Here is a 7,389-nt window from a genome sequence, read left to right on the forward strand (position 1 = left end):
TTGCTGAAGCTCCAGAAAAGCTTGTACTTTCTGGTAACATTCAATGTTTACATGGTCTAAGTTGGTCATGGAAGAACATTGATCTGTTGAGCATTCAAACCAAAGGCTGATGATGCTGGGAGGCCATGTTCAAATCTCTCCATTACATGTACCTGTCCATTGTCTACGAGCCATAATAATATTATCTATGGGCAATAATCCTTATGATTCATGGGAAATACGATAATGTCTACGAAGTGTCTTTCCCATACATGTGATACATCTATCAGCTCCTCCGTTTGGCGAAGATCACTGTCAAGAAAAATCAAAACATTTCTTTATTGTACTTTCATTTTCATCCTTTCTAAAGTAATTGGTCAACTTTTAGAGACCAGACCAAAATCCTTCCTTCTGCCGTCTCTTGCACACCTAGCTGTGTTAATCTCTGCAGCAAACCCCCTCGTCACTGAAGCGTGTAGATGTTCTTTCTCAATAGTTTCCCCTATGATCACATATAGAGTACCCATAATGCAGTGCGTGGGTGCCATATTGGTTTTAGCAAACTAAGCAAGTGAGAAAAGGTAGACCATACCAAACAAGGCCAAATAATTAGCGTAACCTTCCAATGCAGTGTCAGAACACCGAGATAAACGTGCTCAAATCTAAGTTGTAGAGCTACTGATGCTAATGTTTCCAGGCAAGCGAATACAATTAATATGGGGGCACGCATGGAATTATGGGCCAACTCTGAAAGCCCTCTGTAGTCTACATGGCTGATTTTCTTCTGAACATCTATCAAGCACTTATTTGAGCGCAGAGGAAATCATTGGCACGTCTTCTCCAGCAAGTTGTGCCACGACGTAGAAATACAAATTAATTTCCAAAGGTGTGTGGTGCCCCCCTTGAAAAATATAAACACATAATATATAGTCTCAGTAGTGTGGTGTGTACTCAAGGAGGTGTTCGATGTAAACATGGGAACAAAAATAAAATCTTTAATAGTTTGGGGAAAAGATTGTCAGATGCAGTAGGGATCATAGAGAAAGGTAGTGGCAGCAGAGGGGGTGGCTAAGCTTAAATGGCAATTCGATAGGTACCTGTATGCATTGGAGATAGAGGGGTATTATGGGGGATATTATGGGTTATTATGGATATTATGCCATTAAATATGGGGGATATTATGGGTGACGATACTGGGGTTGGTGCAGCAGAGGCGTGATGGGCCGAATGGCCTCGTCCTGCGCCAAAATTCCTTGCGTATCCTTGTCACGGAGGTATATAATATGGAGAGCCAATTGGCCACCTCGCAGCATTAGCCGCCGTGAAGCCACCGGAAATAGTCTGGCGGCCATATTGGGAAGCCGATCGTAAGCCTGTCAAAGCAAAGGCGTGGCGCACTGATGATGCAGCTGGAGCGAATTTTAGGACCGCCGACTATTTAATTAATATAGAATACTAATATTTGAACTGATATTCGGGCTCAGAATCCCGTTCTTTAAGGAAATGGTGTTCATTAAGTTTGAAGTTGGTTCTAGACGCATTTTTCCTGGGGAATCCAATGGTTTAGAGCTTGTTTGAAAAAAAAGTGCCCAAAATTACCGCTCGGTGTTCTTTATCGTCCTTCTCATGACCCAATCACCCACTAGTAGGAATAAGAATCCTGACATGTTACACCCCTGTTTAACTCCTGTCTTCACCTTGAACCATTCTGTTGTTTCACCTTGGTCGACGACCGCACATTGAAAGTCTTGGTAAAGGGCTTTTACAAGGTTCACTAATTTTCCAGGTATGCTGTATTTCTCACCCTGTTTAACTCCTGTCTTCACCTTGAACCATTCTGTTGTTTCACCTTGGTCGACGACCGCACATTGAAAGTCTTGGTAAAGGGCTTTTACAAGGTTCACTAATTTTCCAGGTATGCTGTATTTCTTCATTATGACCCAGACTTTCTCTGGGCAAGGAGTCGAAAGCTTTCTAGAAATCTATAAAATTGAGGTACATCGTCGTTTGCCATTCTTTGGCTTGTTCTATAATATTCCTCAATATAAAGATCTGATTTGTTGTCATGTTATATGATGTTACTTAATTCAGTCATTATAATGTAACTAAGATGTGTATGTTTCTATTACCAAGATGTTAGAAACCACGCAGATATAATGATAACCAGAGTTTATTCTACACTGACATGGGTCAGCAACACATCAACAGTGAGTCAGTCACATAAATGACATGAAACGCTGTCATGTAGTTAACCCACACAATTCACAGTTAACCCACAAAACACACCCACACCATGTAGAGATGAGGTCGCTCTTATATTTCAGCTTGCTCTGGTGTTGCCTCACTGGTGAGCAAACAGGACCAGTTTGCAATATTTTTTCCTGATGCGCTCTTCCTTCATGTCATCATCGAGTGTTCTCACAACATGATGGAAACGTATCTTGCTGTATGATTGTGATACAGAATGTATTAAAGCAAACACATGGTTGCTGTCTGCCTCACAGTCAAACATGTGCCGATCCAAGGAAGCAAATGTAGACCGACCGACCTCAGAAAGGACAGAAGTGGAAATTGCCGCTCTTATCCCACTTTCACGAGGCATTTTGCCATTGCTTACAGCCAGGAGCCTCTTGACACAGCGTTCAGTCGCCTCACAGACACGAACAACACTGTGCGAGGGAACTATGAGGCCGCCCCTGTTCTTGGTAACAATCAGGCTGTACATTGGTGTGGTTTGCCATTCTTCGTTGTTACTGGTCAATGCAGAAAGACATTGGCTACACTTCAGAGTCTTCCTCACCATCCTCACCACATAGCCGGCAATATAGCCAACACATGACTCTGTAAAGATGGAAAGTTGCTCAAAATTTGGAATATCCGCATAGTCGTGGTCCTCTTTTGCCGGCGATCTCAACTCCAGGTCGTATCGTCTGGCCACCAACATGTCGTGACTCTCGTCAGGCACAGCCTGCTTTGCAACGCACTTGAAGGAAGCCGCATTCAGGATTCTGGTTGAGTCCTGTGCAGAACAGTTCCCACTTGCAGACTTGATGTCATGTCGCATCAAGAGGCGCTTATATGCGGCAACAAACTGCCGGGCCGTTGGGTTATTCCCACTTCCACATGCAATGCGGACCGCTCCAAAGAAAAGTTCAATGTGGTCTTGGCTCATTTTGTACGTGAGCAGGTATCGCAGGGGAGATGAGGCAGGTTTGACATATGTGAAATACAAAATTTTGACACTCTCTATGCAGATCATGAAACCAATGAAGGGGGTTTTCAAACGCGTATTGGTCATAACTTGACCATTCATGTTTTTGATGTTGGACAAGTAACTGTAGGCAGTATCCAGGAATGGCAGGAAAAGTCCTTCTCGTGATGTCATGAGTGGTGCCTTGTAGTTTCGTGCCAATGGATTGCGAGAATTTAGAATGTCAAACAGTTTGTCCAATGTTTCAATGTATTGGCAGGTAGCCTCACTGCCCTGAAATTCTGATAGTTGCAAAGTGTCCCTGCAAAACCGAATTGCATCTGCCACACTAGTGCTCAATGTCTGAGCGGCTGTGTCCACCTTCATGACATTGCTCTTCCACTCGATGTGTTTCCGGGAGAGCTTATTTCCCAGACGCAAGCCTTCCCTCTTCTGCAGATCAAAGAGTGCCTGGATGTATTTCCACGCGATGACTTTTTTGTTGCCATCCTCCATCATTTTCATGGATCCAAGACAGTTTCTTGCAAGTTTAAGCATGTGACATGCATCGAGTACAACACAAATTTTCTTTTCGGGATTTGCTGGGTGGGGAAATGTTGGTTTCACATTCTGCGGCGTGATGTCGGCACCTAGCTCACGTAACATTGTCAAATGAGCGGACGGTCCATCGCAACTTAAGGAAACCACCTCTGCACCGATATCATGCAATTTTAGTAGACATTGTGTCACCAAATTCGCCTGTTCCTTCCCCGACAATCCATTTATCATAAAGTATGCTACAGGCACTTTCCAACTGTCATTCAGCTTCCATTCCCCGATTCCGATTCCCCGATCGACGTGGGAGCCCCAGCTCCTTCACTAGCAGACAAGACAGCCGGCTTAACGTTCGCCAGGATGATCAGTCGCCCTGCCCGTGAAATACCAGGATCGGGATTCGTACCAGGACCCTGAACAACTTCCTGCCCTACCTACTGCTACTGCGAAGTGGGAAGGCAATGGCAAACCACCTAGTGCTGTAATTTATACAACCCTCATTTGCAGTTATTGGCATCAGATAGCTAAGGAAAAATAACAACTATTGAACAATAAACTTCCAATTTAGTTGCATGTTCGAGTCCGGTGTATTGTATTACTTGCCCTGATGGATGTGGACGAATGTCACAATCGGCTTCCCAATATGGCCGCCAAGCAACTTCCGCTAGCTTCAGCCGACAGCCGTCATTGGCTCTCCAGTTTATTATATACCTCCGTGATCCTTGTGTGTGATGAAGCTGTTGACAGAGAAGAGAGGAAGACGATGACATTTTGATGACGTTAAGTCCACGCTTTCACTGTTTGGAGCTGATACAAGACCAGTAAATATCGCTAAATGTTGATCAGGTGCTCACCACACCTTGAACTGCTCGTGAAAGCAAGATGTAATTGACTTTATAAATGCAAATACCACTGTCTCCATCATTGAGCAAGGTAGAGTATGTATTCAGTGTTACCCAGATACAAAAGTGAAGGTTCCCCCCCCCCCCCCCCCCCCCCTAAGAGGACATTGCAAGAGAAAACCTGAAGCACCTTTGGGACCATTTAATTCTACCCATGTCTCTCGAGGCCCTCATTATATACTAATAGGATGGAAGATGTGAAAAAATTGTGTCCCGTAAGGAACGGGTAAAGTAACAAATTTTGCGATTAAAATGTGTTTCTAAGCATCGGATCATTTCTGTTGATTATTCTCTCCCTATAGTGTGAAGAAGAAAGTTTAGACTGGCAAGAAAGTTTGGAACTATATGTCCTTGAGCTGTCAAGCCTGGGTTCGAATCTTGACCCATCTATGAACTGTCATGCTGGTGTTTCACATGCAGGGCAATGGGGCCATCCATCAGATGTTAAGCCGGATGACTCGTCTGCGAGCACTTCTGGCGATAAATCGCCTTCTCATCATCGTTGGTGGACATTGAAAATCCCGTTGTGCACTTTGTAATGATTAGGCGAGTTATCGCCGGGGCTTCGACCAGGTTCCAACTTCCTGCCACTTTCGGTCGAAAGTCCAAGCTTGGCCAGTCAGTTCGTGAAAGACTGTAGCCAAAAACTATCTATCCCTGGCCAATTGGCCAAAAATGTGGCTATAATTGGGGCTGTAGAGAAGAAGGAAATTTTATTATTAATGTACCTCCAGATTCAGCAAAAACAAGAATCTTAAAGGTTACAAAATAGTTTGTCGGATGTGATAATAATGTGATAATATTAGTAAATTGTAGAAATAATTAATTTTTCTATAATTTAGTCATTACTTGGTTATAGCTAACATATTCATCCACATGCTCATAGGAATATGTTTAGTATAAATAACCAAGTAGCTCACCTTTAAAATGTTTCGTTACAATCTGAGCATGAATCACTGTATCGGTCCTGATGCTTTGGCAAAGTATGAGGAGCGTTCTTCAAACGAGATACCAAAAATTGAAGTTGTTCACTGCTCGTAAACAAGCACAATGTAAAACAAATAAACAAGCCATCAAAGAAATAAACTATAACGACACGACACTCGGTGGAGCATATACACCTCCACCAGTTCGGTACCTCCGCCAGGCTGAACTGTTTACGTGTTGTATCCCACTGGCAGGTCGTATCTGGATTCGGACCTGAACCAAAAGGTAATCGGCTTGTTCTTGTCGCCTAATGAACTCACCCACCCAGTTTTGTCAGAAGTCCACAATTTTTTGAAATATCGTGAAATCATTTTTGGCCCTATCATGCAATGGTGAAGAATCACTTAAAAAAGAAAAAAATCCTGATCCGGATCCGGATCTTCACCAAAATCGAACGATTAGTCCTTGTCGCACACAAAACCTGTCCACCAAGTTTCGTTCGAATCCGTCCACAACTTTTTTTGAGATATCTTGCTACATATATTGGTTTTAGCCTTATCTCTCAATAGTGACGAATCACTTAAAAATTTCCTGATCCGTATCCGGATCTTCACCAAAATTGAAGCAATTCATCCTTGACACACACCCAACATGTCCTCCAAATTCATCCACAACTTTTTGAGGTATCCTGTTCACAAACAGACAGGAGTGAAAACATAAGCTCCATCCACCATCAGTGGTGGAGGTAACAAATCCCCTCACTTGCTTGTGAATGTGAAATGGTTGAAATGTAGGAAAATATGAGTAGCAAACGAAATGGTTTCCGATTTTAAAAATAAATTGTGGCATCATTACCGTGTTTAAAGGCATAATATGTCATAACTGCTTTGCAAAATTATTGTGTAATTTATATATTACTGTGTAATTCAATTTGAGGTTTATAATGCAAAATGTGTATTCATATCCAGCTGAAGTGAGCGCATGATAATATAATGTTATGAATTTGGTAGAGCAACATCTAGAGCTAGGTAGATCTGAATAGGTAGGTATTCGGCTGTCGTGACAGGGACTCTACATGTAATAAGTTCTTGATGTTTAGGCGTTTGTCGGGGGAAGATGTATGATTGTGGATCTACCTGGAGGTTCGAGTGTTAAATAGTGAGGGATTAAAGGTAACGCCCCTGTGAGTTTCACCTAGTAGTCAAACCTTTGTCCATTATGGCACTGCAAACCACATAAACATTAGTTAGGTCCTTAGCGCAACATTAAATAATTCCTTTCCCTGACAATGACTTAGGAACAAACGGACAGGAAACCAGGCCAAAACCACCGACACAATTGGCCGCCACCGTTTACACCTCCAAGGCCTACAAACCTCGCCTGGCACGTGTTATAACACAAGGACCGCGGGGTCGGGGACGGGAGATGTCAGGAGTGGGATGCCGCAGAGGGCGTGACCTGGGCGAGTTGGGAGGCTATTATTGGCTGAGGAGTGCGCCAATGTGACATCATCGGCCAGAGATATTAGCGACGGTCGGACGCCATTTTGGAGGCAGTTCGTGGAGGCAGTTCGTTGAACAGTTGGCACACAGCAGGCAGTTCGTTGAACAGTTGGCACACAGCAGGCAGTTAGCACTCAGCAGTTGGCACTTGGCTGCCAGCACTCCCGCAGAGAGTCGAGTCGAGTGGAGTTCAAAGGAGTCCTTCCTGTCCCTGGTCAAGTGGAGTTCGTTTGCTCTGTGCAGCCCTGCGTTGGACCTTTGGAGCAAGGGAGCTCGTGGTGTGGGTGTGCCGTTGAACCGACGAGGCCTGGTGGCGCTCGGAGGCGGACGGAGA

The sequence above is a fragment of the Myxine glutinosa genome, chromosome 4 (assembly GCF_964187855.1).
Source record: "Myxine glutinosa chromosome 4, kmMyxGlut1.1, whole genome shotgun sequence".
NCBI classification, from domain to species: Eukaryota; Metazoa; Chordata; class Myxini; order Myxiniformes; family Myxinidae; genus Myxine; species Myxine glutinosa.